The sequence below is a fragment of the Bombina bombina genome, chromosome 6 (genome assembly GCF_027579735.1).
Source record: "Bombina bombina isolate aBomBom1 chromosome 6, aBomBom1.pri, whole genome shotgun sequence".
In the NCBI taxonomy this organism is placed as follows: domain Eukaryota; kingdom Metazoa; phylum Chordata; class Amphibia; order Anura; family Bombinatoridae; genus Bombina; species Bombina bombina.
This window is the reverse complement of record NC_069504.1, coordinates 152284823-152299505: the sequence shown is the minus strand read 5'-3', so window position 1 is coordinate 152299505 and position 14683 is coordinate 152284823. Positions and strand designations below refer to the sequence as shown.

The 14683-nt window shown below is 41.2% G+C and overlaps 1 protein-coding gene across 1 annotated transcript in view; it reads right to left on the bottom strand.

The window, feature by feature from the left end:
• Positions 1 to 14683, bottom strand: part of TUBGCP6 (tubulin gamma complex associated protein 6) — a 379035-nt gene that overhangs the window by 739 nt on the left and 363613 nt on the right. The window lies entirely within an intron of this gene.

Below are 14683 nucleotides of genomic sequence, written 5' to 3'. Positions count from 1 at the left end.
TGTTTACTTCATCAAGAGGTGATTAAATATTAGAAAGGTTTCCTTATAATGCTTGTCGTACTACTTTATCCACAGTCTGTAAATATATCATAGTGGATTGTCACCTTTTTAAGTAACAACCAATAAGAATGGTATAAAAACATTTGGTAACTCCATTTATTTCAATAGCTGCAAAATTCTTTAATGTAAACATTTTATAATTTATATAATTTACCATATATTAACTAAATCACAGAACTTACTACACATGTACAGCTGTAACTGCAAATTTCCAATTTTTTGAAAAATAGTTTTTGTATGGAGAAAACCCCAAAATATTTGCTTAACTGATAAATTCATTTATCCACAATTCCTGGGATTCAACTACTGGTCACTAGGAGGAGGCAATGATTCACAAAACTTCCAAGAGCACCTCATCCTTCCTACCTAGTTTAACGTATAGCCAAGCAAGAAGAGGTAGAAGAAAAAAAAGTAGGAAAGGACAAAGCAGGGAATACAGGGGTGCAAATAGAACTGTTGCCACAAAAAAAAGGGAAACAAAAAGAAAGTTTGTTGAGGTGTTGAGAGTCCACGATCCAGTTCTCCTGGGAAATACCAAAGCAGTGGAATGCATGAGTAATATGGCCGGGAAAATAAATTTAAAAATGGCAAGCACCTAATTCCCAGACACTACTGCCTGTAGAACTTTCATGCCAAAAGCTGTTTTAGAGGAAGTAAAAACATAAAAATGGTAGAACTTAGTAAACATATGTAGGGAAAACCACATAGCCGTCTTGCAAATTTGTTCAACAGAAGGCCATTTTTAAAAGCCCAAGAAGTGGAATGGGCCGTAATGCGTGTTGGGGGAGACCTTTCCACCTCCAAGTAAGCTTTGCGAATCAGACGTTTTAGCCAAGATACAGATCTGGCCTTTTCACGGATCTGAGAACATCTAAATTATGTATAAGTCTTTCCTTAAAGGGATATTAACCCCACATTTTTTTCTTTCATGATTCAGATATAGCATGCAATTTTAAGCAACTTTCTAATTTACGCCTATTATCAATTTTTCTTTGTTCTCATGTTATCTTGATTTGAAAAAGCAGTAATAAAAGGTTAGGAGCCGGCCCATTTTTAGTTCAGCACCTTGGTAGAGCTTGCTGATTGGTTTGCTACATTTAGCCACAAATTAGCAAGTGCTACCCAGGTGCTGAACAAAAAATGGTCCGGATTTAAAGCTTACAGTACTGCTTTTTCAAATCAAGATAGCATGAGAACAAAGAAAAATTGATAATAGGAGTAAACTAGAAAAGTGCTTAAAATCTCATGCTCTATCTGAATCATGAAAGAAAAAAATTGGGGTTAGTATCCCTTTAATTTTTAGGATTAGGACACAGAGAAGCAACAATAATTTCCTAATCAATGTTATCAGAAAACACAACTTTTGGTAAAAAGTCAAATTTTGTCCGTAATACCGCTTTATCATGATGAAAAATGAGATATTGAGGGTCACAAGAGAGTTGATAGCTCAAAAACCCTTCTAGCAGATGCTATATGGTAGCTAGAAGAAACAATACCTTCCAAGATAACAGTTGATTATCCTAAACATGCATGGGTTCAAAATGAGGGACTTGTAAGACGCTATGAACCAAATTTATTTTCAAGGGAGGAGAGATTGGTTTAATAATTGGTTTGATCCTGACAAAAGCCTAAACAAAACTCAATCAGCTAGATTACAAGTTTTGTGTTATGAGTCAAATAGCATCATTATGGCCCATAACGCTTCATTTTCCCTAACGCTGCTATTACAAGTCTTGTCGGTATAGGTGTACCGCACACCTTTTAGCCAGTCACGCAACGTCAGTACCTCACTTTTAAAAAAGTCCTTTTTCAATGGGACTCCCATAGTGCCGGTATAACGAGTCTGCCTGGGAGGCCAAAAAGTGAGCGGTACACTCTATAACCACAAGATCCATGCCGCCATCTAAAGTCAGTAGTTATGAGTTTTACGTTACAAAGCTGTACCATAAAACTCATAACTAGAGTGTTAAAAAGTACACTAACACCCATAAACTACATATTAACCCCTAAACCGAGGCCCTCCAGCATCGCAAACACTATAATAAAGTTATTAACCCCTAAGCTGCCGCTCCGGACATCGCCGTCACTATTAAAATGTATTAAATGTATGTCACGCCGGCCACGCCCACATCACGCACGTCCGGCCACGCCCACTCCACGCCAGGTGAGGTCAGTTAGATTAAGGCCAGGTGCGTTTGTCCTCGCGCGCAGTCTCTACTGCTCATGACAGCTTCGGACAAACACACTTGGCCTTTTATTATATAGGATAAACTATTAACCCCTAAACCGAAAGCCCCCACAAAAATATACTAAAATAAACTATTAACCCCTAAACCTAACGCCCCCCTAACTTTATAGTGAAATTACAATTTCCCTATCTTAAATTAAATTAAAAGCTTACCTGTCAAATTAAATAAATTAATTTTAAACTAACAATTAAACTAAGATAATTATTAAACTACAATTAAACTAACTACCAATTAAATTAAACATTAAAAAAATCCTAACACTACTATAAAAATTACAAAAAGTATCTAATTACAAAAAAACCCACACTAAATTACGAAAAATAAGAAACAAATTATCAAAAATAAAAAAGAATTACACCTAATCTAATAGCCCTATCAAAATAAAAAAGCCCTCCCAAAATAAAAAAAACCTAGCCTACAATAAACTACCAATGGCCCCAAAGATATCAGCTCTTTTACCTGTAAAACAAATACAAACACCCCACCAACAGTAAAACCCACCACCCCCACAACCAACCCCCCCAAATAAAATAACTATCTAAAAAAACCTAAGCTCCCCATTGCCCTGAAAAGGGCATTTGTATGGGCATTGCCCTTAAAAGGGCATTTAGCTCTTTTACATGCCCAGACCCTAAACTAAAAATAAAACCCACCCCTTAAAAAAAACCTAAAGCTAACCCCCGACGATCCACTTATAGTTCTTTTAGTCCCGCTTGAAGGATCCATCCAGCCGGCGAAGTCCTCATCCATGCGGCAAGAAGTCTTCATCCGGGCGGCCTCTTCCATCTTCATCCAGCCTGCGAAGTCCTCATCCAGACGGCAAGAAGTCTTCATCCAGACGGCATCTTCTATCTTCATCCATCCGGTGCGGAGCGGGTCCATCCTGTAGACATGCGGCGCGGAGCATCCTCTTCATACGGTCGCCGTCGTAAACTGGAACTTCAATGCAAGTGACGTCATCCAAGATGGCGTCCCTTGCATTCCTATTGTCTGAAAGATTTCAATCAGCCAATAGGATTAGAGCTGCTAAAATCCTATTGGCTGTTCTAATAAGACAATAGGATCAGAGCTGATAAAATCCTATTGGCTATTCCAATCAGCCAATAGGATGAGAGCTCAATCCTATTAGCTGATGGGAACAGCCAATAGGATTTTAGCAGCTCTAATCCTATTAGCTACACCTCAGACAAGCTACCACCCTAAGTTCAGAAAGGACCTCAAGACCTGGCTCTTCGACTGAACTGCAACCCTCAGCGCCTTGAGACCCTTACGGGTGAATAGCCCCGCTTTACAAGAACCCAATAGATAGATAGACAATAGATAGATAGCTGATTGGAACAGCCAATAGGATTTTAGCAGCTCTAATCCTACTGGCTGATTTAAATCTTTCAGCCAATAGGAATGCAAGGGACACGATCTTGGATGACGTCACTTGCATTGAAGTTCCAGTTTACAGAGGCGACCGTATGAAAAGGATGCTTCGCTGGATGTCTTTAGGATGGACCTGCTCCACGCCGGATGGATGAAGATAGAAGATGCCGTCTGGCTGAAGACTTCTTGCCGCCTGGATGAGGACTTCGGCGGCTGGATGAAGACTTCTTGCCGCATGGATGAGAACTTCGCCGGCTGGATGGATCCTTCAAGCGGGACTTCAAGAACTGTAAGTGGATCATCGGGGGTTGGCGTTAGGTTTTTTAAGGGTTTTTTGGGTGGGTTTTATTTTTAGTTTAGAGTCTGGGCACGTAAAAGAGCTAAATGCCCATACAAATGCCCTTTTCAGGGCAATGGGGAGCTTAGGTTTTTTTAGATAGTTATTTTATTTGGGGGGGTTGGTTGTGGGGGTGGTGGGTTTTACTGTTGGGAGGGTGTTTGTATTTTTTTTTACAGGTAAAAGAGCTGATATCTTTGGGGCAATGCCCCACAAAAGGCCCTTTTAAGGGCCATTGGTAGTTTATTGCAGGCTAGGGTTTTTTTTATTTTGGGGGGGATTTTTATTTTGATAGGGCTATAAGATTAGGTGTAATTATTTTTATTTTTGATAATTTGTTTCTTATTTTTTGTAATTTAGTGTTTGGTTTTTTATGTAATTTAGTTATTTTTATTTTTAGTAATTTTAGTGTATTTTTTTCTTCTAATGTTAGGTTTTAGTGCAAGGCAGGTTAGGTTTTATTTCACAGGTAAGTTTTTTTTTTAACTAGGTAGTTATTAAATAGTTAATAACTATTAATAACTAATTTACCTAGATAAATTAAATACAAATTTAGCTGTGAAATAAAATAAAACCTAAGATAGCTTCAATATAACTATTAGTTATATTGTAGCTAGCTTAGGTTTTATTTGACAGGTAAGTATTTAGTTTTAAATATTTATTATTTAGTTAATAATTGTAACTTTAGTTTAGCTGTATTTTAATTATGTTAAAGTTAGGGGGTGTTAGGCTTAGGGTTACGTTAGGTTTAGGGGTTAATGGATTTATTTAGTGGTAGTGATGTGGGAGGCCATAGGTTTAGGGGTTAATAACTTTAGTATAGTGGCGGCAACATCGGGAGCGGCAGATTAGGGGTTAATAGTTTTATGTAGGTGGTGGCGATGTTGGGGGTGGGAGATTATGGGTTAATAACTGTATGTAGGTGGCGGCGATGTCGGGGCAGCGGATTAGGGGTGTTTAGACTTGGGGTTTATGTTAGGTTTAAACGTAACATTTTATTTCCCCATAGACATCAATGGGGCTGCGTTACGGAGCTTTTCATTCCACGATCGCAGGTGTTAGGCTTTTTTTTGCCGGCTCTCCCCATTGATGTCTAAGGGGAAATCATGCACGAGCACGTCAAAGCAGCGCTTGATTTCGGTGCGGTATGGAGCTCAATGCAACCATTTCGCCGGCACAAGCCTGCTTTTATAAAACTTGTAATAGCAGCGCTGTAGGGAGGTGAAATAACGCCGCTTTTGTTGCGGTCGTTAAAATCCCTATAGCGCTCAAAACTCGTAATCTAGCTGAATGTTAGGAAATTTTGCATTTTTTTTTATATAGTATAATACCATCAAGGCTGAAATCTGACCCTTTAAAGAACTGGCAGATAAACCCTTATTTAAACCTTCTTGTAGAAATTTAATAATTCTAGGGGCTCAAAAGGAATGCAAAGAGGGCGGAGCCTGCTCTCATTGCGGAAAGATGCTTCTCTGTGAAGCTCTTGAAACTTGAAAGATATTTTGTTGATATTCTACAGTAAATCTGCATTGTTTTACACTTATATTGCCATCTGTTTACTAGAGATCAGACAGATAATCAGAGTTGATGTTACTTCCTATGTTCTCTGAGACAGCTGTGCAGCGCCCGTCTCCACAGGCCTAGAAGCCAGTACTCATCCTGCTGCACTTGAGCAGCGTGACAATCTTAAGACATAAGGCCTGTGTGAGGTGCGTGGCATAGGTCTGGGGCTGCCGCAAACGTAACCCCCCCCAACTATGGGGTTAAGATATCCTGTAATAGGAGGATAATTTTACCACATAGCAATCTGTTTTTACTACAACGGAGACCAGCTATACAGATATCGAAGATCTCGTTTAGTGAAAATAACCTCTTGGAAGTCATCAGTGCTCTTTTGAACAAGCATCTCCTCCAGCTTGAGAATGACTTAACCGCAGCTTGGAGAACTGACGGCACCCTGATCCAACAGGCAGATACAGCCGCAGGTCCCTACAATTGACATGGGGAATACTGGTTCTTGCTGGGGAAGACGGACTGCCTACACGGGAAGTTACAAACCCCACTGAGCGTACAACATTGAAGATGCTAGTAAAAATAGCGCACCCAGCGACTCCACTGCTGGTAAAACAGAACTGTACAAGAACACAAGATACCGGTGTCAGCGTTGCCTTGATTGGCAGCAAAGAAGATATCGAGCAGATAGCAGCAGAAGCAGGCTTTTTGGATCCCACTGTTAAAATGGTGCCTATACCTAGCATGAGTAAAAGGATAGATTATCGCTATAATCTCTAAATTCAGGGTCTATTTTGGGACAATAAGCATTACGGAACATCATGTCTGAGATATTCTTCAGCCCTGTCACCATTAAAATATGCTGCTCCCTTTAATTCGAAGACAGGATTTTTAAGATTTATTCTGCTGGCTACAACTTTCTCCCCTTATTGTTTTGCATCAAGAAGGGCAATATGGGATCCGGGGAGCTTTTCCCTATACAGACCGATTCACAAGCTGTCCTCGGCTAACGAAAAGGGAGGCTGACTACGGACAGAAAGAAACCTAACTGCGGAGAGCTAATTATATATGTCTAATGCCACTCCAATTTGCTGACTGATTATAACTATAAAGAGGAATTTACTGGCACTGTGATCGGTGTGAGAGGATAAGCCCTAAATAAATAGGACCGGTGCTGCCCAAATGATCAATGTACAACATAAACCCCACTAAGAGGAAGTGGGGCAAAAGAAAGGGATTGTAGCACTCACCCTCTAACTAATATTAGACAATATAAAATATAACTTTTAATATATAGGTATAAAATTGTTCAGGATAACCTGTTACAACAGCTTCCACCACACTAAAAACAACATTCATACGGTCCCACACCTCCCTGTTTCCTGGCCGATAACTGCATACATCGGCATCAGGTGAAATTACACAAACGCGTTTCGGCGTTTAATACGCCTTTCTCAATGTTACTATTATTTACTGAATGCGGACAAACCGAGCCGACATTAGACACACCTTAAATACCCATTGGTAAATATGGCTACCTATCCCGGAGTGAAACTTAATACCCCTCTCCTTCCTTCTGATAGGGGAGTTAGCCAATAACCCCTCCCATCTCCTTGTGATAGGTTAATGTATGGGAGGGTGTTCAATACCTATGCCTGATAGGGAAAATACTTTGTAGTGTATCGTAGCCAGGGATAGGCACGGACCAAGGCTGTGGCGGACATTTTGCAAAGTACAAACGTTAGTGAAGGACACCAAGGTACATTTCAAATTAAAAACATCAAAAAACACTCTCTTTACAGAGAGGGTAGTGGATACATGGTGATATAGCCACCCAGCAGAAGTGGTAGAGACAGTGAAGTAGTTTAAACATGCATGGGATAGGCAAAAGGTTATGCTAGATAAAAGATAAGGCCAGGAACTAATAAAAGTATTCAGAAACTTGGGCAGACTAGATAGGCCGAATAGTTCCTATCTGCCGACATATTCTATGTTTCTATAAGTCAGGAGAGCAACACTTTGATGTCAAATGGGCTGCACATTGGACTCCCCTGATCGAGTTCCACAAGTACAAATTACTCATCTAATCAAACAAGTTTAAAATAACATTTATATAAAGACTGCTTCTGGTATTACCTTTTATTTTTTTTGGTTATATTGAGAGTCTGCAACTCCTGACCAAACCCACCCACCTTGATGTTAATTGCATGATCATCATGTTTGGTTACTTACTTGGTTACGTAAGATTTGTCATAGTAGGCAGCGGTCTTCTACACACAGACACCTGCACCACGCTGCCGCACAGATCAAGGAATTGGGATGGGTCACGACTCACAGTAAGTTAACTTCAGGTAGCTTGCTTCTTCCCTCACTTTCCTGCTACTAAGCATGGCACCGCTTGGGTCAAGGAGGAGTGAGGACCAGCATTCATCTGTCCTACGCCTCCCTCCCCTCTACAAAACGGGTGGCAAACACTGCAAGGGCCAGTCACGGACACCATTGTCCGTGTACGGACACCTTGCCTATCCCTGATCGTAGCAGTTGGCGAATAAGTTTACACGAATTCTATAATTATGAAATGTAACATGCTTAAGATGATGCTACTTTTAAATATACACATAACAATAAATTTACTGAGTGTATCTAAATCATGCGATCATTATACGCTGCATTTAAACAGCCCGTTTCCATATCATATTAGAAGACCAGTAAACTGAGTTAAGAAAAGAGGAGAAACCTGGAAGTTGTCTTCCATAGAAAGTAATAAAGCTCTCTGGGATACAAAACGTTCAAAATAAACAACATGTTTTCACTACAAATTAACTTGCTTGTGTCTATAGTTTAGTATATATTACTTTTCGGTAAGTTAAAATAAGTGTATTGTATCGTTTTATCCCTGGAATATGAATTGCAGAAATCGTGCAAATATTTTTGTCTGTCCAAGACAGGATACAGAGACTTCCTTCATAGCTAGAGAACTTCAAGTTCCCAGTTGGTGATTGATATGTGCCACTGCTGTGACATTGTCTGACTGAAAGAGAAGGAAAGTCTCTTCTTTCAAAAGTGGTTAGTTTTGGAAAGCCGTGAAGATAGCAAAGATTTCTAGAATGTTTATTGTTAACCTCACCTCCTGACAAGACCAAACTCCTTGTGCTCTTCTGGATCCCCATACTGCACCCTTACTTGAGAGACTTGCGTCCAGGTTGGACGGACAAACAATGCTCCCTGAGGAATGGATTGGTTCTCTATCCACCAAGATAGGGAGTTCTTTGTAGCTGATCTGGATCAGGGGCCACATCTTCATTTGGACTTGAGGTTGAAGAGGTAGAAGGCTTTTTAGAGTGTTTACCTTTGGACCAATTTTTATTAGATTTCCAGGAAAATCTGGAAGAGTCCTGCTTTTGAGAAAAGGAGGAAGATTTTTTTGTTCATTGAATGACAAAAAGAACTAAAGCAATTGGTATATCAGTTTTTTCCCTTAGATTTTTGTCTTGAGGGAGTAAAGCACCTTTACTTCCAGTTACTGTAGAGATCATAGCATAGCTAGATTAAGACACAATGTCTGCAGATCAATATATAAGCCATAATGTTTTTGTTTAAACTGACAATGCCATGTTTTTAGCATTGATTTTAATAATGTCAACAATACCATCACAGATATAGGCATTAGCAAGCCTAATCAGCCTTAATCTACTGTGAAATTCTTCATCCACAGAGTCATCTGAAATCTGATCAGATAGATTATCACACTAAAGAGTAGAAGACGCAGTCACACAAGCTATACTAATAGCTGGCTTAAACAAATAACCTGTTTGAAGAAATGCTTTTTTTTTTTTTTTTTTTTTTTAAAGACTCCAAGAGGAAAGTAGTGTGCTTAGGGTACAACACAAAAAAACAAAACAAAGGTATTGCGCAAATAAAAGTATTGAAGCTATTTAACAATATTGATTTAGAGACCAAATCAAACAAATATACAAACAATAAAAACAAAATTTATGCTTACCAGATAAATTCCTTTCTTTCCTGGCAGGAAGAGTCCATGACTTAATTCCTTACTGTTGGGAAATACAAAACCTGGCCACCAGGAGGAGGCAAAGACACCCCAGCCAAAGGCTTAAATATCCCTCCTACTTCCCCTATCCTTCCAGTCATTCGGCCGAGGGAACAAGGAAAAGTAGGAGAAACATCAGGGTATAAAGGTGCTAGAAGAAAGTATAAAATGGGAGCCACCCAAACAAAATATCTTACGTGCGGGGTCGTGAACTCTCCCTGCCAGAAAAGAAAGGAATTTATCTGGTAAGCATAAATTTTGTTTTCTTTCCATAAGGCAGGGAGAGTCCACGACTCATACAGTTGTGGGTCTCCGCCCATTCCAGGATCTCAGAAACCTCTCATCTATAAGGAACTCCTCTACCTCCCTGATGGTTGATGTAGGCTACCAAAGTTATATTGTCCGATTTGAATCTGATAAATTGGGACAAACCCAGAAGGGGCCAAGCCTTCAGGGCATTGAATATTGCCAGACGTTCGAAGATATTGATCCAAGATATTGATCCCTGTGCATTCCTGGCACCCCAAATGGCTCCCCAGCCGGATAGACTTGCGCCCATAATCATAATCTCCCAGGAAGGTCTCAAGAAGCAAGTGTCTTGGGACAGGAATGATGCCCATACAAGACACCATGAGGCCAATCACCTCCATACACTGGGCCACCTAAGGACTTAGGGAGGCCTGGAGGGCAAGGCAAGCTGATGTTAGCTTGCAACGTCTCTGATCTGTTAGAAAGATCTTCATGGATACCAAGGAAATTCTTCCTGGTATGTGAAGTAAGAGAACCGTTTTCCAAGTTTATCTTCCATCCATGTGACCGAAGAAGACTTAGAAGGAATTCCGAGTGCTCCCTTGTTAGACGAAAAGATGGTGCCAATACCACAATATCGTCCAGGTAAGGTGCTACTGCGATACCTCGTGTTCTGGCAACCGCTAGGAGAGCTCCCAGAACCTTCGTAAATATTCTTGGAGCAGTAGCTAAGCCAAATGGAAGCACTATGAACTGGAAGTGTTGGTCCAGAAATGCAAACCTCAGGAATTGAAAATGTTCCCTGTGTATCGGAAAGTGAAGGTATGCATCCTTAAGGTCTATGGTAGTCAAACTGTCCTTCCTGAACCAGAGGAAGGATTGATCTTATTGTCTCCATCTTGAAGGATGTGACACTTGCAGGTACCAGAACAACTACTCCTAAAGAGACTAGGTCCCATACACAACCTAAAAAGGCAGTCCACTTCTCTGATCTATTAGACAGTCTGGAGAGAAAGAATCTGCCCCTGGGTGGATGGAACTTGAATCCTATCTGGTATCCCTGAGATACGACCTCCAGAACCCAAGGCTCCTGAACATCCTGAAACCAAGCGTCTGAGAAAAGCCCCCGGATCAGGGGCTGCCCCTTCAGGCTTCCTTCATAGCTAGAGAACTTCAAGTTCCCAGTTGGTGATTGATATGTGCCACTGCTGTGACATTGTCTGACTGAAAGAGAAGGAAAGTCTCTTCTTTCAAAAGTGGTTAGTTTTGGAAAGCCGTGAAGATAGCAAAGATTTCTAGAATGTTTATTGTTAACCTCACCTCCTGACAAGACCAAACTCCTTGTGCTCTTCTGGATCCCCATACTGCACCCTTACTTGAGAGACTTGCGTCCAGGTTGGACGGACAAACAATGCTCCCTGAGGAATGGATTGGTTCTCTATCCACCAAGATAGGGAGTTCTTTGTAGCTGATCTGGATCAGGGGCCACATCTTCATTTGGACTTGAGGTCGAAGAGGTAGAAGGCTTTTTAGAGTGTTTACCTTTGGACCAATTTTTATTAGATTTCCAGGAAAATCTGGAAGAGCCCTGCTTTTGAGAAAAGGAGGAAGATTTTTTTGTTCATTGAATGACAAAAAGAACTAAAGCAATTGGTATATCAGTTTTTTCCCTTAGATTTTTTGTCTTGAGGGAGTAAAGCACCTTTACTTCCAGTTACTGTAGAGATCATAGCATAGCTAGATTAAGACACAATGTCTGCAGATCAATATATAAGCCATAATGTTTTTGTTTAAACTGACAATGCCATGTTTTTAGCATTGATTTTAATAATGTCAACAATACCATCACAGATATAGGCATTAGCAAGCCTAATCAGCCTTAATCTACTGTGAAATTCTTCATCCACAGAGTCATCTGAAATCTGATCAGATAGATTATCACACTAAAGAGTAGAAGACGCAGTCACACAAGCTATACTAATAGCTGGCTTAAACAAATAACCTGTTTGAAGAAATGCTTTTTTTTTTTTTTTTTTTTAAAGACTCCAATAGGAAAGTAGTGTGCTTAGGGTACAACACAAAAAAACAAAACAAAGGTATTGCGCAAATAAAAGTATTGAAGCTATTTAACAATATTGATTTAGAGACCAAATCAAACAAATATACAAACAATAAAAACAAAATTTATGCTTACCAGATAAATTCCTTTCTTTCCTGGCAGGAAGAGTCCATGACTTAATTCCTTACTGTTGGGAAATACAAAACCTGGCCACCAGGAGGAGGCAAAGACACCCCAGCCAAAGGCTTAAATATCCATCCTACTTCCCCTATCCTTCCAGTCATTCGGCCGAGGGAACAAGGAAAAGTAGGAGAAACATCAGGGTATAAAGGTGCTAGAAGAAAGTATAAAATGGGAGCCACCCAAACAAAATATCTTACGTGCGGGGTCGTGAACTCTCCCTGCCAGGAAAGAAAGGAATTTATCTGGTAAGCATAAATTTTGTTTTCTTTCCATAAGGCAGGGAGAGTCCACGACTCATACAGTTGTGGGTCTCCGCCCATTCCAGGATCTCAGAAACCTCTCATCGATAAGGAACTCCTCTACCTCCCTGATGGTTGATGTAGGCTACCAAAGTTATATTGTCCGATTTGAATCTGATAAATTGGGACAAACCCAGAAGGGGCCAAGCCTTCAGGGCATTGAATATTGCCAGACGTTCGAAGATATTGATCCAAGATATTGATCCCTGTGCATTCCTGGCACCCCAAATGGCTCCCCAGCCGGATAGACTTGCGCCCATAATCATAATCTCCCAGGAAGGTCTCAAGAAGCAAGTGTCTTGGGACAGGAATGATGCCCATACAAGACACCATGAGGCCAATCACCTCCATACACTGGGCCACCTAAGGACTTAGGGAGGCCTGGAGGGCAAGGCAAGCTGATGTTAGCTTGCAACGTCTCTGATCTGTTAGAAAGATCTTCATGGATACCAAGGAAATTCTTCCTGGTATGTGAAGTAAGAGAACTCTTTTCCAAGTTTATCTTCCATCCATGTGACCGAAGAAGACTTAGAAGGAATTCCGAGTGCTCCCTTGTTAGACGAAAAGATGGTGCCAATACCACAATATCGTCCAGGTAAGGTGCTACTGCGATACCTCGTGTTCTGGCAACCGCTAGGAGAGCTCCCAGAACCTTCGTAAATATTCTTGGAGCAGTAGCTAAGCCAAATGGAAGCGCTATGAACTGGAAGTGTTGGTCCAGAAATGCAAACCTCAGGAATTGAAAATGTTCCCTGTGTATCGGAAAGTGAAGGTATGCATCCTTAAGGTCTATGGTAGTCATAAACTGTCCTTCCTGAACCAGAGGAAGGATTGATCTTATTGTCTCCATCTTGAAGGATGTGACACTTGCAGGTACCAGAACAACTACTCCTAAAGAGACTAGGTCCCATACACAACCTAAAAAGGCAGTCCACTTCTCTGATCTATTAGACAGTCTGGAGAGAAAGAATCTGCCCCTGGGTGGATGGAACTTGAATCCTATCTGGTATCCCTGAGATACGACCTCCAGAACCCAAGGCTCCTGAACATCCTGAAACCAAGCGTCTGAGAAAAGCCCCCGGATCAGGGGCTGCCCCTTCAGGCTGACTTGTTATCGGCGGGCTTCTTTGTCTGTTTGGACTTGTTCCAGGACTGAGCCGGCTTCCAAGTACTCTTGGGCTTGGATGAGGATTGAGACTTTTGGGACTTGTCCGAACAAAAAGGAACGAAAATTTGACAACTGTCGTCCCTTAGGTCTGTTCTTCTTATCCTGTGGCAGGAAGGCTCCTTCCCCCTCCGGTAACCATGGAAACGAGGGAGTTCAGACCTGGTCCGAATAAGATCTTCCCCTTGAAGGGGAGAGAAAGTAACCTGGATTTAGAAGTCGTATCCGCAGACCAAGACTTCAACCAGAGAGCCCGGCGGGATAGAACCGCAAAACCTGAAGTCATTGCGTTCAGGCAAATAATTAGCATTTTCGCATCACAGATGAAGGAGCTAGCAATTCTTAATGCCTTAATTTTCTCCTGAGTATCCTCGAGGGGATATTCCACCTCAATGAGTTCAGACAGAGTCGCACCAGTAGGTAGCCGCTTCGACGGCTACTGCTGCCGCTGGTTGGAATAAAAATCCTGTGTGTCGGAACATTCTCCTCAGGAAAGTTTCCAACTTCTTGTCCATAGGCTCTCTAAAGGACAAACTATCCTCAAGGGGGATAGTAGTATGCTTAGCTAGCTTCAAAATGGCGTCATCCACCTTGGTATGGAACCCCACAATTCTATTTGAGAGTCAGGAACCGGGAACAATTTCATAAAAGTTGCAGAGGGAGAAAAAGAAGTTCTGATTCTTTCCTATTCGTTACTAATAATGTTCGCCATACGAACTGGTACCGGATAAGTCTGTGGGACCTTCCTGTCTTCGAAGACCATGTCTAACTTAGGGATCTTAGGTTCCTCGGGTAGCTTAGCCTCTGGAACCTCAAGTGTAGAAAGGACCTCCTTTAGTAAAAAACGGAAATGTTCAATTTTGAATCTAAAGGGTTCCTTCACCAGAGGAGACTTAGTAACAGACGTCTCCGACTCAGAAAGTTCACCCTCTGACGCTACAGAGGTTAACTCATCCTCGGAAAACTTAGAAATACAGGCTAGATCCGAAAGGAATTTAGAGGACTAAGTTGGGAGAACTATGTTTAACCTTTCTCTTAAGTTTACCAGAGATAGGTAGGGCACTCAGGGCCGCAGATACCGCCAATTGTAGCTGAGCAGTAAAGTCCGCCAGAAAAAGCCCCCCTTAGCTGTGCCATGGGGAACTACA